General features: G+C 46.7%; 1 pseudogene; it reads left to right on the plus strand.

Moving 5' to 3' along the window:
• The first annotated feature begins 3577 nt into the window (after positions 1-3577).
• LOC144373830 (stathmin-4-like) lies at positions 3578-13059 on the plus strand (annotated as a pseudogene).
• The last annotated feature ends 7155 nt before the right edge of the window (positions 13060-20214 follow it).

The raw sequence follows: 20214 nt of genomic DNA on the forward strand, positions 1-20214 counted from the left end.
ATAGGTTAGGTGTAGGCTATCAAATGGGGATTGTCTGAGGCCATAGCTAAACCCAAGGACAGCTTAATGGTAAGAATTTAAAGCATGAGGTCACCCAGGATAGGGAGGCAATTTGGAGATAGTCAACTTCAACCATGTGCCATGGGCATCTCTTCTTGCTCCCATGTAGGGGCAGGGCTGGGTTTGAGAACAGCATGGAGCTTTGTCAGGAACAGCATGAAATTTGATGTAAAAAGATTATGGTTCAAATTATGCCTATCCCTTCCTGCTTGTCCCACTTCAGGGAAACAAAATTGCTAAACTGACCATGTGGAAAATGGGTCCAATCATATTCATTTCATAGGTTTCAGGGAGAGTGAATGGTAAAATGTATACACATGGATTACAATAATGCAAACATAATAGACACAGGAAAAAACAAGAAAATGCTGAAAGTGTAAACTCACTAGAGTGCAAATACTTATTTTCTTTTCTCTGTCAATAGATTTTTCTGACATTCAGGGCTAGTATGTTTGCAATTGAAGCAGTTTGTGTAAGGTGCATAAGCACACATGTACCGGGAAGCTCCTGGTTAGCCATGGTGCACTGTCAAACATCCATGTCATTGTCAGGAGTGAAATTACAGAGCTTGCTTCAGGTGCTTGTGCCTGAGACTGCTCCTGACTCTGGGACCCCACCCAGAGCCTGACTCACAAACCCAGTTCTCTGCCTGTCCTGAATAATAATTCACACCCTGAACTTGACTTCTGCCATGCTGAATCTCTTGTATATATTGAATAGGAGATTAAAAATAGCCTGGGAAGTCCCATCACTGTGGATTATCTGGGGTTGTCTAATGGCTTCCTCTTGGCATAGCCATTAGAACCTGGAGGGCCTCCTCAGACCTAGGCCTCCAAAGTTCTGCTGTCAGCAGCAGGTCATTCCTAGAAGCACAATTATGCTGCATTCTGAAGCTCTCGACCATTTGCCGTCTCCTCTTGAAGCCCTGAAAAGCAAACCTAAGAGGAGCTTTGATACTACCAGTCCCCAAAGCCAGTGAATCACACACCATTCTGTCTGCCAGCCCCCTCTATGACTCACTCATCCCTAAATGGTCTTTACTCTAATCCCCCTTTCTTCCTTGATGACATGGTCCACAGTATTGCAGGAGACCCTGCTGAAGACCTGCAGAGCATCTGTAGAACTCCCTAAGATTCCCCTCCTGGGGTTATTCTAGGACTTAACAGAGGACTTGGCATGGAATTCAATATTTATAAATAGTGTGGAAAGACTGAAAACCACATTCATGAAAAAATAATTTAACTCCTTTTGATTTTAAACTCAAATAAGACACATGCTGCCCATCAGAGCCCCTGGTCAGCATGAAATAAGCTAGGTTACTGTTCTAAGATGGTACAATTCCAGTCAAATGTAAAGACATGTGACACTGAGGTCACTTAATGCAGCTAATACCAGGTGAATATAGAACTTGACCTGGACTCCTAAGAGGCCAGTCCAGTGCACAGCTGGAAGAAGCCCTTCCCACTCTGCCTGTGGCTGGAGGACCTGGCTCAGCCTTCATGGTTCCCCCACCGTGAAGCTGTCATACCAATTCTGTGACAGAGTTCCTATATTTGGCCTCCAATATCCTTGCCAAGGAGAGCTCTATTCAAACCATTTGGTCATCCATTAGCTGCTTATCCCTCAAAAATAGTCCGCGTGGGCCTGGGCACATCCTGAGAGTCCTATTTGGGCATTTCTTAGAGTGACAAGAACAGTGCGACTCACTGTGCCACGTGGGCAGTCAGAGCATCTGGGAGGCAGTGTGCATGCTGGGAGGTGGCAGCACCAGGTGGTGCCTGAGCACTCAGCACTCTCCCCTGCCTGTTCCTGTTACTAACCGACTTGTAGAAAGCCGGGGAGCATGGTCCTGCTGATGCTCCCTGTGGCGTCCTGTCTGCATGCTCACCTTTGGATGCTGCTCTGCTGGCCTCAGAGTGGGCTGTTCCTCTCATCCAGCCTGGTGTTTGAAGGGGTGAAGGGGCCAGTGTGAAGGAGAAAGGTGCCAACGCTGGAGTCCAGATGCTTGGGCTCCTGACCTTTCTCTGCCAGCAACTTGCTGTGTGACCTCAGGACCTCTGTCCCCAGGAGGAAGTCACTAGCATTTCTGATGGGATATTTTTCCTGCGTGGAATTGTTGTGTGCAATGCAGGACATTTAGCCTACCTGGGCCTGATGTCTCTCATCATGTGCTCATCAGAAAGTCTCTCCTGTTCCCCAGAATTGAGACAGCTCCTCCGGGAGAGTTCCCTGTTCTGTGATCATGCATCTGTTTAGTGATTTCCTCACCTCTGACATTGTGGTGTTCAAGGGAAATTGCGGGTACTGATATTTTCACTTTAGGCATCTTCTCCTCCCCACCATCCCACCATGAGATCCCTCTCATCAACATCTTCCCTGATTCTAGGGCTTCCCCAGCAGCCAAGCCCTCCCCCATTCAAAACTTACCCCTCTGTGTCTGAGGCCTCGTGGCTGACTCTCTGCTTGGTGGGATGATCCCTCACCAATTTATGTACTGGAGCTTGAGCTGGGGGAAGTGTATGGATGAGTCTGTAGTTGGGAAATCAGTGCTGGGTGGGACACAAATGACAGCCCAGGTTGGTCTCCAGCCTGCCTGTACAAAACATTGCCAGCCTTCCCCTCCTAATCTTTTCCCCAAGCTGACACTGCTGCTGAATCTCCTTGTGCTTGTACTTGAACCTGCGCACAGAGAAGGTTTCCTGATGGAACACACACAGGCTCAAATCCCAACTCTGCTTCTTACTGTCTGTGTGACTTGGTGTCCTTTACCCAACTGTGCAGAGCTGCCATTTCCTCATTATCAAAAATAAATTGAGATATGCCTTTGCTTTTCCTTGTACAAAGTAGATGCTGAAGAAATGGCAGCCGTTGTTATTGCTGTCCCTGTAAGCCTCACCACTGCCCTCTCCTCTCATTCAAAGAACACCAAAGCCTTTCTAACTGAATATAAGGTACAGACTCCTTCGCTGGTGTGGAGGCCTCTGTGATTTCCCTGTCCCATTCTAGTGTTCAGTCCCAATGTACCCTGCATCAACCCAGTGGGTCCCCTCTGTTCTGAATAAACCCAGTCCACCACTCATTCCACTGTCAAGATGCAAAGTCATTTCACCATTCTAGGCATTTCACCTAAATGGCATGATGGCCCTTCATCACCTGGGGTAAGGCCGCACTGGCATCTGGGCCAGCTGAAGCTGAAGTCCTCTCCTACCTGCTGTGCTGATGCATGCCCAGGCCCACAGGGGTCACTTGACTGACCAGTGGTGTTCCTACAAAGTGCATTGGAGCATGCGCTAGGCTGTGTTTTGCTGTGGTATGACATGGCATGAATGTTGAACCACCTGTGCAAGATGACACTTAGGTCACACCAGCAGGCCGAGTGCTGAGGAGGCTGCTGTCCTGGCTCCACTGACCACTGATGCCAGAGGCTAACCAGGGTGCCACCAGGCTCCTCTCAGGCTGGGTGCTCCTTGGCACCCAGAGGTCTCTCCAGAGGTCTTGCCTACCCTCCGCCCCCGTATCTTCTGGTCCTTCCTCAGAGCATCCCATACAGAGCAGATCTTTCAGATCTTGGCTGCAACAGAAATGGTGTAGCACTTAGCATGAGGGTTTTTAAGGGTCCCATGTACCCTGAGATTCTTGTACACAGATGCTCTTGAGGAACAAATCAGACCATGTGCAAATGCTGGTTGCTGAGATAAGGTGGAAGAATCATGACTTTGGCTCATGGTTTTGTTATTTACTGAGGGTACTGGTTTCCTAGGGCTGGAGTACCTCACCATAAAACAGTGGTGAGGATTTCAAACTCAAGGTGCCAGCAGGGTATGCTTGCTCCAGAGTTGCAGAAAAGATCCTTCCCTGCCTCTTCCAGCTTTTGGTCACCCTGGGCATTCCTTGGCTTGAGGTTTCTTCACTCCAATCTCTGCTTCCATTTTTGTATGGCTTATCTGTGTGTCACTCATAGGGACTTGCCATTGAACTTAAGGCCCACTTGGGTAATCAGAGATGATCTCATTTTGGAATCTTTAATGACATCCGAGGAAATCTTTTTTTTTTCCCTAATAAGACCACATTCACAGTCATTAGGATTAAGATGTGGATGAATCTTACTCAACTCACTCTACTGAATGAAAATGTCACTTGGCCTCTCTGACCCTCAGTTTCTTCATTCATAAAATGCAGATAGTATTGCTACTTCACAACACAGTTATGAAAACTAAAGTAAAAGAGTGTTTACATTGCAAATATTCTATGAGTACCAATTTTATCATGCAGATTCTGATCCAATGGTCATCACCAATTCCTTGACCATGCACACTGCTGATCAGCTCTGTGACATCTCCTGTTCCCTCCTTGGTCTTCCTCCTCTGGCTCCTGACATTCTCTATGTTCCCCAAACTCCTAGCACAGTAGCTTCCATGTAGAATGTTCTTAAATACATGGCACATTTTAAAATTAATCCATAGCCCTAGGCCATGGCTTGAGTTCTTAGGACCATGGAGGAAGCAGTAGTGAGAATCTAGTTTCTCCCCTGGCCACTAGGGAGGAACTTAAAAGTCACAAGATGGGGATGCTTGACTTGGCTCTGCCACCTCAGAACTTTGTGACCTTAGTCTAGCATCTTAACTTTTTTGAGCCCCAGGTCCCTCATCTGAAAATGAAGCTGATGATGTCTCTCTTGTGGGCCTAGCTCTGGCTCAGTGAAGCTCAGCTGGGATGCTGTGGGTGCGAAGTGCTCCCTAAGCACAGCCTCATCCTCATTCTGGCTTTGGCCAAGGGCTACATCCTTTGACTCCAAGTACTTGCCCCTGCTCAGCTCCCCTTCTTTTTTCAGGTGGGCTTCTCTGCCTCCTCTTCCATTTCTGATCCATCACCCAGGTTAAGGTCCAAGGCCGCTGCCTCTCCTGGCAAGAGCTTCCTCACTCAGCCCATTGCCTTCAGATAGCCCGGCCCTGAGCAGATTATGCAGGCTGCAGACACATGACTGGGGATTTCACATCCAGGCACTAGGCCTGCCTCCCTGCTCGGGTCCCGCTGGCACCATCAGGAACAGCCTGATACCAGAGAAAGAAGGTCTATTGTGTGACTCAGGAGAGGCCTGGCAGGGGCCTCTGGACCCAGCACATTGAGGAGAAAGGAGACCAAGACTGTGTGGGCAGCTAGAGCTAGGTCAAGTCTGTGCGCTCTCTAGTCACACAGACCCTCTGAGCCTCATTCTCCTCACTTGTGAATGGAGACGACACTCCTAGCAGGGCTGAGGGGAGGACCACACTGACACAGAGGAAAGGACCCTGACATTCATGACGCATTCTGTGTGCTGGTGCAGGGCAGAAGCTTTTCTCATCTAATTGGTACATCTCTGTGCAGAAGGTCAGAAAAGCAAGGTTCGGACATGTGACATGACTAGCCAAGAGTTGACATCTGCAATCACACTTCACTGGTCTAGCTCTTACCCCAGAGCTGGCCCCGCTACTCACAAGAGCTCGGACCCTGGCTCCTAGTGGGAAGGCACCATGGCTCTTGGAGGAAAGGGGCTCCAGTTTGGCCTCAGTGTCACTTAGCCACGTGAGAAGGCAGCCTGCTGGCTCGTACCACCTTCCACTGGCAGAGTGACCAGTGGTCAAAGATGGAGTGGCCTGGGTGACAAGCACTCTCCAGAGCCAGCCCTTCCTGTCTTCAGTGAGCTCCAGGCAGTGCCTTCGCTGCTCTCCTACCTTCTAACTATCTCAAGGGAGCCCTGAGGACACTGAGCTTTTTCACCCTGACCCTGGCCTGAGCAGTTCCCTGGCAGAATGACCTTTTCACCAGATTCTGACCTGTCTCTTATGCTCTGACAGGGGTCCCTCCCTGGCTCCCCTGGCCTCATGCTGAGTAGGGAGCCCATCTCTGGCTCCCACAAAGCCCTGATGTGTCCATTTGTGTCTATGAATCAACCAGGTGTGATGACACTGGGCCTTGATTCTTCTCTTTTTGTGATCCAGGGTTGTTTTTAGTGGGCCTGGGCCAGTGGTTCTTGGAGGGCAGGCAAGAGGGAGGCCATCTTGAAAAAGTTTTAACATCTCTGTCCAACTCTCTCTCACCCCATGTCAGAACTGGCTGGAGACAGGTGGGGTGTAGAGACGGAAGTTAAGAGGGGTGGTTATTTTTAAAAATACCTCTAGGCAATTCCTACTGGAGACTGGCCTCTCACTAGCATCCTTGCCTTGGGAAGGCCACTGAGCTGCCCAGGGAGACAGAGGAACACCCCTTGTTCATAGGGGTTTGGGAAACTCAAGTTCACATTCAGGCCTCGAGACAAGGAAGCCAACAGCAACATTGGCATTAGTGCCTGAACTTGACCCGGTTAAGTGGAAGGGTGTGAGTATTTGGGATAGTGAGAGCTGGTGGAAAGAGGACCTAGGGGTGAGGGCAAGTGCAGTACCCCAAGGTTCCTCTGCAGTTGTATAGAGACCCTCCTTAGGCTGATAATCTATCAGTGGTAAACTATTTCTTTTTTTGTTTCAGAGTTTGACCATGTCCTGAGCTGGTGAGAGACGCCTTCTGTGACTTTCAGTCAGATTAGCCACCAGATCCCAGCAAACATGACCCTCGCAGGTAGGTCCCCACATGGCATGGAAGAATGGGCTATTTTTCTGCACATAATGATTTATGGACGCACAGAGACATGTCTACTTGCAGGGCCAAGTAGAACCTGACCCCAAAGTTAAGCAGAAAAGGAGACACACATAATATGAAAACAGGCCTTCAATTTCTGAAAAGTAATGCAGGCCAACATCATCATCTAAACTTGGCTGTCAGATAACCCAAAACCACACTATTGGGAAACTAATAATGTATTGCCCAGCTGTGCCATCTCCCAAATTAGTGATTTTTAAATTTTTTTTGTGTGTGTGTAGTATTGAAGATTGAACTCAGGGTGCTGTGTCACTGCTACATATCTAGCCCCTTTTTAATATTCTATTTTGAGGCAAGGTCTCACAAATTTGCCAAGGGTGGCCTTGAAATTGTGATTTTCTGGCCCTAGCTTCTGAAGTCGCTGGAATTACTGAACATGCACCAGTACACCTGGCCCCAAAGTAATGATTTTGAAAGTGAATAAAAATAAGTGCAATTAGAATTTTTTGACCACCCTCTCTCCCCCCAGTAACAATTTCTTCTTGTGCAAACATTTTGCCTCTGTGCTTTTAGCAGGTCTAACCTCAGGCCTGGGAAGAGAGCACAGGGGTAGAGCATGGAGATATCTCCCATGAGGAGGAAGGGCTTTTATTCTTGTCCCAGCCTTTGTCCCACCATGGTGGCTCCTGACCATCTCAGTCCCCAGGTGGTGGGTGGGAGTATAACTGAAGTTTTTCTTCCTTTTGCTCATTGGTGTATTTTTTCTTTTAAAGTTTTTTAAATGCCCATTCAGTATTTCTGCAGTCACTTATGTTTTCAATTGTAAAAGAGCACAATTGGCTCTGTGCTGGGCAGGTTGCTGCTGAGAAGGCCTGAGAATGCTAAGCACAAAAGCATGTCCACTATCTCCAGGGAAGTGGGGAGAGATGGACAGGGGTCACCACTGTGGCCTGGGCGGCTCTGAACTGTGACCTCCAAACACAGAGGGAATTGGTGGTGGTGGAGATACACTCTTGCCTCATGGACACCAGTCATGCTGGCTTTGGCCACTGTGCTAGGAAGGTCAGGAAGAGCAGCCCCACTTAGCACCCAGTGTGGAGCAGAGGGACAGTGATGACTCCCTGTCCTGTCTTCTTCTCCACCCTTTGTGTGGCACTACCCAATGTTTCTGGTAGAATGGAGCATGGATTTTCTACATCCCAATGCCAAAGAAGTGACTCATCCAGGGTGAGCATGGGGAGACAGAAAGCTGGGTCCCAGAGTCAAGCTGGGGGCTGGTGGTGGTGCTTGAAATCTATACCTGAGGATGCCTGGCATTTGGTGCTAGGAGGGGAGAAATACTAGATAGGGCCACTGGGTGCTCTGGAAGGGGACAGATGAGGGGCTGAATCACACGCCACAATCCTAAGGAGGTGGTTCCAGATGTGAGAGGTGCAGGTGGCTTGGGTGCATTTCTGGAGCTAAAAACTCCAGACCAACTCATGTAGATGTGGGTCTCTGAGGCCAGCCAGGGTCCCCAACTTTACCTGCCTGATGTTTCCACAGCCTACAAGGAGAAGATGGAGGAGCTCCCACTGGTGTCCCTGTTCTTCTCCTGCTTCCTGGCTGACCTTCTGAATAAGTCATCTTACATATATGAAGGTCAGTGAGGACTCAGTTGAGGAAGAAAGGAGTAGAGGCTCCCTCCTGTGCATGAGGGTGCAGTCCCCAGCCCCCATTTTATGAAACTCTCCTTCCCGTGCACATGCTCCTACCCAGAGTGCCAGGGTCCAAGCTGCAGGGGTCTAGCCTGGGGCACTAGATGGCAGCTGGGATCTGAATCAGGCCCTCTCTAGAGCACTCCCTCTTAGCTTCACCTTTGTTCATTTCTTGAACAAACAACACCAAGGGGAACCAGGCAGAGAGTCCACCCTCAGGAACAAACCAGAAGGGAAGAGGGGACACGGGGTGGTTGAGCGGTCTCCTAGGAAAGGAGGAGATTCTCCAAGAGTCTGGAGGTGGGAAGAGGGCTTCCTGCCTGGGCTGTGGTGGCTGTACTGCTCGGGGCCAGTTTCAGAGATGGTTCCTAGACACTGGATGTCCAGGTTCTCCTGCTGGGTGTGGGGGACAGGTCACCTCCTATTTCCTGTTGAGAGGAAGGGGTGTGGTTGGCCTGGCAGTAGGTGACGGTGGGTTTGGATGACCTGGGATTGTCTTTTCTGTTTAGGCTGGTGTGGGAAACCGTGTAGGAGGAAAGATCAAAGCCAGATGAAAGACAGTGCTGAATGGACAGAAAGAAGAGAACAGGGTAGGAGCAGTCAGTGTCCACAGGCCACACAGTCAGTGGGTAGCAGGACGAGGAGGGGCCTGGGTGGGCAGTGGGTAAAATGCACCACTGTCTGACACCAGCAAGGACAATGGGTGAAAGAGCTAATCCTCGGAGGAGGCTGGTGGTAGAGGCAGAAGCCAAGGCAGCTGCTGTTGCTGTGGCTGGTGTCAGACATCACATGTCCCCAGGGCCCTAATTGAGGAGCCTGGGGCCTTACTGTGGCTATGGACCTTGGGCCCTATCAGCCCTCTGACCTTAGGTAGCAGTGCTCAGGACAGAACCAGGCCCATGGCCACTGGTTTGTCACAGGGACCCAGCTCTCCTGGTCCATGTGCATGTTTTAGGGGTCCCAGCTATTCTTCAGCAGGTAAGCAGTCCTCGCTTTCATCATGCAGCAGACACAAGGGACCTGAACTGGTGCATCATCTTGGACATGGAAGTCATTGAACTGAACAAATGCACCTCGGGCTAGTCCTTCAAAGTCATCCTGAAGCCACCTTCCTTTGATGGGATGCCCGAGTTCAATGCCTATTTTCACTGGCGGCAAGACCCATCACTGGAAGAGATCCAGAAGAAACTAGAAGTGGCCGAGGAACTAAGGAAGGTAAGTGCTTCTCTTTTTTGTTTCGCTCCCTCTTAGCATGGGCAGGAGGGAGCTAGAGAAGATGGTTTCTTCTCCAGGGATCTGTACGTTGTGCAGGCCCTGGCTCTGGTCAGCACGTGCCAGCCCCTCACCCTGATGCTATCCTTTGAGGGGCACCAAGGCCTCTACCAAGTACCCTGTGGGCGGGAAGCAATCTGGGTCTGATTTCAGGCTTCCCCAATTAATAAGGGATGACTCGAGACAAACTCTTGAAAAAAAAAATCTACAGTCACAATAGGAGGGGGCATGGGCTCAGAGGCCATGTCCAAAACAAATAATTGAGGCTGGTCTGGTGATAGAGAGTTTGAAAGACTATTTGCAAACACTTCTGTCTCATTATACTACTGCCTCACAAGTCCATGGTGGTAAGCAGAACAGGCATTATCCTTGATGTAGATGAGCAAACCAGTCAGAGAGTCAGATGACTTGTGCTGGATGACATAGCTAACATGGGCAGAGTTGGGACTAGAAACCAGTGCTTCAGCTCTGTGTCCAGGTGGCTCTTTGCTTGCCTTTGTTAGAGAGAAAAGCCCACCATTGTGTCACTAGGCTTTCATCACTGAGAGGGCCTTTGGAGACAAGGAAATGGAAGCTGGAAACCCAGGGCCCAGGAGCTCACCTGAGAAGCAATTGGAAAGGTTCACACTGGGAAACATGAGCTGTGGAGGTAGGGTAGACTCCAGGCAGCAAGGTGCCAGCATAGACATTTGAGAGGGCATCTTTCTCTGGGACCTTGATCCTACTCACCTTTATTCACTGGAGGAGACAGCAGGTGGGGTGGGAAAACCTTCTGGGCCAGTCTTTGGGTCACCAGTGGTCTACACCAGAATTATTTAGTACAAAGTTTAAAACTACACATACTTGAACCCTGCCACACACCTACTACCATGGCTTTCTAGGGTTGGTCTCTGGGGACCATAGAGGTTCCCAGGTGATGCTGACACATGGTGGAGTTTGAGAACTACTGCTTGATCTACACTGTTCTCTGCCTCCAACCCATGGGAAGTTCTAGGTCCTCTCTAGGGACAGAGCTCTAGATTAAGGTCTAGCTTGGGAGCCTGGGTTGCCTCAATGGGTCTACTTCAAGTCAATTCTGCCATTTGAATGTGATTATACCAGGGACTGGAAGGCGGGTCATTTACCCAGCACCTGCCAAATGCAAGGTGCCATCGTGGGTAATACAAACTAGAAGACAAGAGGATCTGGAAGTTTTCACAGTGAGCAGTAGCATGAGGCAGGCAGGATGCAGCACTGCAGGTGGACACTGCCTTCACAGAGCTCAGGAGGTGCCAGAGCCGCCCTCCAGGCCCGGCCATCATCAGAGAACGTGGCCCACCTTGAGGAGTCAGCTGAGGCCATGCAGCTGGCCATGTAGCTGGCCATGCAGCTGGCAGGCCGCAGAGGGCGGGGCCTGCCTTTGGGCTGAATTACAAATGAAGGATCTCTTACCATAAGAAAGCAGGTGAAGGAGGCGGAGGGGGGTGGGCAATAAGCAATAAGGGGAATGGACCAGGAATTCAGGCAGATGTCGCAGACTGGTGACTTGTAGGCGGGGCTTGCAGTGGTCCTGCTCTCCTAGGGGCTCCTCCCGCACAAGCTACCCCAGTAGCTCCCTATAATAAGTCAAGCCAAGCTGCCAGTCCAGCTGTCACAGTAGCCAGATAAGGGGGAAACAGGCTGGGGGCCCTGTGGGAGGCTGGGACCCACCTGTCCCTGGGCTCACTCACCTGCCGCATTCTGCCATTCCCAGGACGCCTTGGCCGACACTGCTCCGCTGTTCCTGATAGCCATCCTGTGCTGCCCTTCTCTCACCCCTCTACCTTCCTTTAGGCCCGGGGAAGCCTGTGTGACCTGCCCTGTCCCTCCCTTTCTTCCCAGGACAAGCATGCGGAAGAGGTGTGGAAAAACAAGGAGCTGAAGGAAGAGGCCTCCAGGTAAAGCCCAGAGGCCAAAGAAGTTTCCAGGAAAGCTGTACAGTCCCACAGCTCCGGTTCCAGCAGCCTCCCCCCGTCGACTGCTCTCCCAGCGCTGGGTTTGGGGAGGAGGGGGGCCTAGGGGCGTTTCCTCTGCTTTTGGTGTTTGTACATGTAAAGAATTGACCAGTGAAGCCATCCTGCTTGTTTCTGGGGAACAATGATGGGGTGGGAGAGGGGAAAGAAGGAGAGTTTGGAAAGGAGAAGAAGTCACGGACATTGTGACACTACCCACTGCAGAATCAGGCCACCAAGGCCTCCAATTTTCATGGCTCTGCCTGGAAGAGCAGCCTCCAGGCACCCTGTTGAGGGAAGATGTGAACAAGGGGCAGTGGAAGTTCAGGGTGAATGATGGGCAGAGTCCTGAGGAGCCGTGGCTGCAGGGCCCACAGGATAAGAAGCCCAGCCAGAGCAGTGCAAGGCAGACATGTCACTCTGCCTAGCAGCAGGAGGAATGAGGTGTGTGTGTGTGTGTGTGTGTGTGTGTGTGTGTGTGTGTGTGTGTGTTAACCATCATCTTTTGATCATCATGACCAATGAAACGTTTACTACAAATCTCCAGTGCTTTTCTTCCTGAATTTGTTTTTTGAGTGACTGGTAGAAAGTTCTAGAAATGTATCCGCCTCCCATCTGATAGCAGGTGCCTCTTAATTTTGCCATCCATGTATCTGAGGTGCTTCTGGAAGAGGTTGGTTAAATTATGCTGGCCTTTGGAATAATTGAAAGGTTTGCTTTTCCCTTCTTTTAAACCTTCCCTGTGGGTTGTTCCTGCCCTGTCCCTCCCTTTCTTCCCAGGACAATCAAGTGGATTGAGTGTAATGAATTGATAAGAAAAGAAACCAAATCTTCCTTACTATGGACTAACATTCTAATATGGTCCCCAGGATTCATTGTAAGAAAGAAGTTGCCTTAATGTGTTAGGCTGCTATAACAAAATACCTTATTCTGGGTCATTTATAAAGGAAAGAGATTTATTGCTCACACTTCTAGAGTCTGGGAGGTCCAAGATCATCTGGTCAAAGCTGCTCTCCACTCAGTCCTCATATGGCAAAACGGTAAAATGAGGGTAAAGCCCTCATGAGCTCATCACCTCCTGAAGGTCCTACCTCTTAACACTATTGCATGGGGGGTAGGTTTCAACATAGGAATTTGGGGGAACCTCAATAGTCAGACCCTGGCAGAAGCCCTTTTCACCCTGGGAGCTTTGGGATTCTCAGTGCATCAAACTGTGATCAAGAAAATAAAATGTTTGCTAGTGGAAGGCAGAAAGAGCCATTCAGTAACAGAACTCATGTTCTCCAGGACCAGTACCATGGCTGGAAACAGAAGCCCCTCCCACTCCTCCCCTGCAAACAGGAGCAGGAGGGCAGTCTGCCTGTCCAGGAGCCCAGAGAATTGCTACACTCTGCCCTGCACACTGTGGAGTTTTGTACAGCTTTGCAAATAAACTCTTTGATATTGCCTTTTGTTTTTTCCACTAGTGGTATTGCAATTTAGCCTTGTTTTAGGAAAGGATAACTGGAGGATCAACATTGATGGTGGTGATGAAGAAGAAGGAGGCGGCGGCAGCTAATGCTTTGAACATTCTTACTAGATGCCTGGAAATTTTCTGAACTTATATATTACCTCACCTAATTCTCACACCAGCTGGAGGAGAAACTTATTCTTATTATCCTATTATATAGGAAAAGAAATTGAGGTATAGAAAGCATAACTCTTGCCCAAATTCACAAAGATAGTTAAGTGGGAGAACAGGGACTTGAATTTGGCAGCTTGCTCCCAGGGTCTGTATTTTTAGCCACTTCACTGTGCTGCTTCTTTTTAAAAAAAAACTTTTTATTTGTTCATTATAATAATACAGAACATTGGAATCCATTCTCATATTCATAGATGCACACAATATAACACTATAATTTGGCCAACATCCTTACCCTTTCCCTCCCTATCACCCCCCTTCCTCTACTCTACTGGTCTCCTTCTATTTTCTGTGCTGCTTCTTTACACTTCCAAACTAGGCTGTGAGTCCTAGATCAGTGTTTCTGAAGCTGTGAGATATGACTCATTGGATTGTGAGCTCAGCTTTATTGGCCCTACTCAATCTTCCTTCCTTCAGAATAGAACAGAAAACTAAACATTAAAATGAATTCCAGGTAATAAGTACTTTTTCCACAGAAATTGTATCTCAATTTTAGATTTTGTATATGTATTTCTAGCATGCTGCATAAAACATATACATGTATATGCACATATGTATGCATATATAAATATATATTTTTAAATTGGGGGTGGCAATCAGGCCCTTTTGAATGAGCATGGAGACAGGATGTCCACTAAGCCCCAGCACCTGATCCTGAAATTTCAAATTATGTGCTCTGCATGGCGCACCTTCAAAGCATTAGGAAACAAATCCTGCCTTAAAAGTGTTTACAAATGGGGCAGGAAGCTAAGCAGCAAGGCCATGGTTTTTAAATTTCCAATTTACATCAAAATCTCTCTGAGAGCTTGATAAAGTGTGGATTTCTTTGCTAAGTTTGTAAATGAAAATAATTGACTAGGCTTATTGAAATAGGGTCTTTTGAGGATTCCATCTGCCCTGGAACCTACAATTTAGCAATCGATTTCCATTTTTTTCCTTTTAAAAAATGGTTTAGTAAGATTAAATCTTATTTTAAGTTTTTTTTCTGGTAATTGGCAGGATTTATACTAAGTTGGTATTCACCAAGATGGGCAAACTCGTTGTTGACAGCTTTTACCTGTCCTCATCTGCCAGTGTCCCTCTGGCTGCACACGGGGCCCTTCCAGCTGCACAGCCCCTTCCCTGGGATTCTCTGGGCCTCCCCACAGTCCAGGAGCTGAAGGGTTTTGGCACCGCAGGGGGCCTCTGAAGACTGTCACTTAAGCCTGACAGCTGCCATCTATTCTTATTGGTTGCTAAGTACAGTATTTACTTATTTTTAATTAACAGATAAAATTATATGATTCTTCATGAACAAAGTGATGGTCACAGTTTAAACCGTTCTGAACAACAGAAAACTAAGCCATAGGCAATGCATCAAGGGTAAGAGGATGACGGGTCTCTGTCAACTGGAGTGGGAGAAGCCTTCCTGGAGAAGAGGGAGCCTGGGAGCACAAGGACACTTCCAATAGGCAGAGCAATAGGAAGAGGCGGGCTGGGGCACAGTGGGTGCTGTGCTGGGCACTGGGGCAGGAGCTGACCCCCTAGAAGGGAACCCATCCATCATCAGTCAGCAAGAGTGTGTGCAGGAAGGGCGCCTGGGGTCCCCATTATGATGCAGCAGAAGGAGGAACTGGGGCTGAGAAAGGGAGGACTGAAGCAGAGGTGTGTTTTAAATCCTGCTGCCCTAAATCAATGACCTTTGATGGAGCTATAGCACTCCTGACAGGGGAAGGTTGGAAATGTGGCAGCAATTTTGGTTAGGACAGGAGAAGGTGCAGGTGGAGGCCTGGGATTCCATGTGAGCACCAGACAGTGTCTCCAGTCTCCCTTGACCTCAAATTGTAAATGAGAGACCTGTTCAGGATGATCCAAGCCCAGGACTTACAGGACCTAGCTTAGTTCTGCATAAGAACAGTGCCCAACCCTAGCCTTTTTAGCTCTGCTAATCCTGGGTTTTTCCCCTGATGGGGTAATGGCCTTGAGTGTAGATTGAGGAGTGGGATAGCTGGGTTAAATTGTGGTTCCATTCCAAGTTTTCCAAGGAATCTCCATACTGCTTTCCAAATTGGTTGCTCCAATCTGCAGTCCCACCAGCAATGTATGAGTGTGCCTTTTCCCTACTTCCTCACCAACACTTATTTTGTTTGTATTCTTTTTTTTCAACTGCTCCCAGCTGTTGCTTCATAAAGGAGAAGGAATTTTAAACTAGGCAGTTGAAGAAACACTAACATCTCAAACTAACCCATTTTATATCCTTTTTTGAAAATTTTCTGAACATGAAAACTTTGCTTTAAAACATTTTTTTTATTTTATTGATTTTTAAAAAATAAATGACAGTGGAATGCATTACAATTCATATTACACATATAGAGCACAATTTTTATATCTCTGGTTGTATATGAAGTGTATTCACACCAATTTGTGTCTTCATACATGTACTTTGGATAATGATGTCCATCATATTCCACCATCATTGCTAACCCTCTGCCCTCTCCCTTCCTCTCCCACCCCTTTCCCCTATCTAGAGTTCTTCTATTCCTCCCATGCTCTCCCTCCCTATTCCACTATGAGTCAGTCACCTTATATCAGAGAAAACATTCAGCATTGTTTCTTTGGGATTAGCTATGTTGTTTGTATTCTTGATAACTGCCATTCTGACTGAGATAAAATGGATGGTGTTAAAGAATATCATGCTAAGTGAAGTAAGCCAATCCCCCCAAACCTGAATGTTCTCTCTGATAAGTGGATGCCGGTCCATAATGGAGAGGGGCTTGGGAAAAATTGAGGAGCTTTGATTGGGCAAAGTGTAGGAAAGTGAGGGAAGGGAAGAAAAGATGGTGAAATGAGATGGATATCATTACCCTAGATACATGTGTGAATGCACATAATATGCAATGCTATGTCTTGTACAACCAGAGAAATGAAAAGTTGTGCTGCAATATCACAGCAGAATGCATTACAACTTATATTATACATATATAACACAATGTTTTATATCTTTTGTTGTATACAAAGTATATTCACACCATTCATGTTTTCACACATGTATTTAGGGTAATGATGACCATAACATTCCACCATCTTTTTTACCCCCATACCTTCTCTCTTTGCCTACCACCTCTTTGCCTATCTAGACTTCCTCTAATCCTCCCATGCTCCCCTCCCAAACCCACCATGAATCAGCCTCATTATATCAGAGAAAACATTCAGCATTTTTTAATTTTAGGGGGGGATTGGCTAACTTCACTTAGCATTACATTCTCCAACTCCATCCATTTACCTGCAAATGTCATGATGTTATTCTCTTTTAATGCTGAGTAATATTCCATTGTGTATATATGCCACATTTTCTTTATCCATTCATCTACTGATAGGCATCTAGGTTGGTTCCACAGTTTAACTATTGTGAATTGTGCTGCTATAATCATTAATTATGATTAATGTGGCTGTGTCCCTGTAGTATGCTGTTTTTAAGTCCTTTGGGTATAAACCAAGGAGTAGGATAGCTGGGTCAAATGGGTTCCATTACCAGTTTTCCAAGGCATCTCCATACTGCTTCCATATTAGCTGCACCAATTTGCAATCCCACCAGCAATGTATGAGTGTGTCTTTTTCCCCACATTCTCACCAACACTTACTGTTGTTTGTCTTCATAATAACTGCCATTCTGACAAGAGTGAGATGAAATCTTGAGTAGTTTTGATTTACATTTCTCTGATTGCTAGAGATGATGAGCATTTTTTCATATATTTGTTGATTGATTGTATATCTCCTTCTGAGAGATGTCTGTTCAATTCCTTGGCCCATTTATTGGTGGGGCTTTTTTTTTGGGGGGGCATTTGGCTTTTTGAGTTCTTTATATACCCTAGAGACTACAGCTCCATTTGATGTGCAAGTGGTAAAAATTTTCTCCCATTCTATAGGCTCTCTATTCACCTCATAGATTGTTTCATTTGCTGAAAAGAAGCTCTTTAGTTTGAATCAATCCCATTTATTGATTCTTGATTTTTAAAAAAAATCTCAAAGGAAGAAACAAGGATTGTTTCTGTTGGAGATCAGTATCTTTCCTGCTTCCCTTCTCATCCGATTTTGTGAGGTCGCTTGTTGTTAGCTGGTATCTCTGCCCTCAGGATGGCAAAGGTAACCAGGGAGGAAGGATTGGTCCTGGGTAGAGGGTACCTGGAAGTGGGGTATGGGACCTCTCAGTCCCCAAAGGGAGATTGCACCTCAAGGATCTCATTTTGGGCATGCTCGTGTGATGTGAGTGCCTGGTCTTATCTCTTTATCTCATCTGAAGACCTTCTAGTTCCTGGTCTCTGTGTTCGCCTGTAAACTGTATCACACTCACCATCTCCCTTACTGCTTTATAATAAGAGTCCTTTGTCTATGGGGCTCTTATATGCTGCGTACCTGCCATGCTAAGAGCTGTTTTGCGTTGGACAGTCACTGTGCCAGGTTAGAGACTGCTGGGGAGATGGGGGAGTTAGTAACTGGTACCTGACAAGCCTGAGTTCCAATGTGGGAGTTGTCCCCACTAAAGGTGGTGATGAAGGTGACCCAAGATGGAGGCGATTGCTTTCAGTGATGGGGTGTCAGTTGGGTGGGGAGAGCCAGGCGATGGCATTGAACGATGAGTTCAGAGACTAGCTCCACCATCCTGAGGGCAGAGATACCAGCATGTGGCTATCAGCTGTCTTCAGAGCCTGGATAAAGTTCCCAGATACAGGCAGGCTACCACACATAGGAGACTATCTTCGCTGCTGCAGAGTCCCAAGATGGAGGAGACAGGGGGGCTCCACGTTGGTATATGGGGGTCCACATGGGAGTGGAGGCCAGAGTTCCTGCATATGGGTAGCAGCCAGGTGTCCTGCAGGGGGGGGGGCTGAATCTGGGATTTGTGCTTGGGTGGGTGGCCAAAAGTTCTGGCAGGTGCTGATGCCAATGGTCTCACTCAGGCACCCATTAGTCCTGCATGAGCAAGTAGTTGGGAGACCTACTCAGAAACTGAGGCCTGGGGTCCTGCATGGGCAGGGTGGACATGATTCCTGCACAGGAAATAGGAATATTGCTTGCAGAAAGCAGTATTCTCACTACTTGAATCCCAGGTCACATAGTGACACAGAATGCTGCCTCCCTCTGGCCTGCCATCTTGGATTACCCCAATCTTAATTTTTAATGTCTTAAACGCTTCATATATATGTCTTATACATTATATATATAATTCATGTGATGTGAGTGCCTGGTCTTATCTCTTTATCTCATCTGTTCTCTTTAGTCTCCATTTTTCTTCAGCAATATACCTTATTGGGAATAATTGATTAAATTTCAGTATCCATTCTTTAACTTGTATTTGGCTAGGGTCACTTTGGTCAATTTATCTTTTGATCATGATCATGGAAAATCCCATGAGAAAACTGAATGTGACTGAAAATATGATTAAGGACGTTTCATTGTTTTGCTAATGTCTCAATTCAGGTTCTGTACTTGCAGCTTCCTCAACCTGGATGTGGTTTTTGCAGATTTTGCCTTTGAATAACCTAAAACACTGAGGTTCCAGGCTGTTTCCCACAGAAACAACTTGGTCCGGTAGGGAGCAGTCCCAGCTGGTCAGGATAAAAAGTCTTCAATTTGGACAAAATGGGGAATTGGTGTTTTCTGAGCGACCTACTCCACTACAGTGGTTTACTTATATAAACAAGGTGTGGATTTCTTCTATCTTGGCACCTGTACTCAAAATAGAGTAACTTATAGCAAAGTGCTTCTAACATGGAATAACTCAGGGTTAAACACAGCCTGAAAACTACTGTTTTATGTATCACAGAATCACACAGAGTGAGGCACAACCTGCTCCTCACCAGTACAAAACAAAACAAGTCAAAACAAAATAACCAAACCCAGGCCCCAATGTGAAATTCAAAATATCTGACATCCAATACAAATCTATCAAATTTACAAGGAGGCAGGATAGAATTACATGTACTTGTTAGGATATAATATCCATGGAAGCAAACATAGAAACAACCAATGGAATTGGTAGACACACATTAAACTAGTCACCAGAAACACACGTCCTGTGTTGAAGAAAGTAGAGGAAAGGAAAATGGAAGGAGACAGAAAAATATTTGAAGAAGTAAGGGCTTATATATTTATAATTTCCTAGAGTACAAAAGTATCAGATTTAAAATTTCAACAAGCTCTAAGAAGAAAAAATACAGAATAAAAATTCTGGAAGAAACATCTTGAGCAAATTCTTGAAAAACAGTGGCAAACAAAATATTCAAAGAAACTATGGTGGTGTAGCTTGGTGGTAGAGTACCTGCCCAGCATGCACAAAGCTCTGGGTTCAATTACCAATACAGGAAAACAAAACAAAACAAACAAACAAAACATTACACACATAGGCTCAAAGCTAATCATAGTACATTTCTTGTTGCAAAACGATTCTCATGTCTGAATATATACCTCCCAAATTCATGTGTTGAAGTTCTAAACACAAAATACTTAAGAAAGCATAGAGACCTTAGAGGGAATTAAGTTAAAATAAAGCCATTAGGTTGGGTCCTACTCCATATGACTAGTCTCCTCATAGGAAGAGAATAGAACCCAGTAACACAGAGGGAATACTACACGGGGACTGAGAGATGATGGCCTTTCACAAGCCAAGGAGAGATCTCAGAAGAAACTCACTCTAGTAACACCTTGATCTGGAACTTGTCGTCTCCAAAACTTTGAGAAGATAAATTTCTGTGGAGCTTTGTATGGCAACCTGAAAAATTCTGTGTAATAATAGAGCAAAATCTTTAAAGGGCTGAAAAAAAATCCTGACAATATTGAACTCCATCTCCAACAAAAATATCTTTCAAGAATGCAGGTGAAGACACTTCAAGGCTGGAGTTGTGGTACTAAGTTCAAGGCCAACCTGGGCAACTTAGTTTGACTC

The sequence above is a fragment of the Ictidomys tridecemlineatus genome, unplaced genomic scaffold, assembly GCF_052094955.1.
Source record: "Ictidomys tridecemlineatus isolate mIctTri1 unplaced genomic scaffold, mIctTri1.hap1 Scaffold_5092, whole genome shotgun sequence".
Taxonomy (NCBI): Eukaryota; Metazoa; Chordata; class Mammalia; order Rodentia; family Sciuridae; genus Ictidomys; species Ictidomys tridecemlineatus.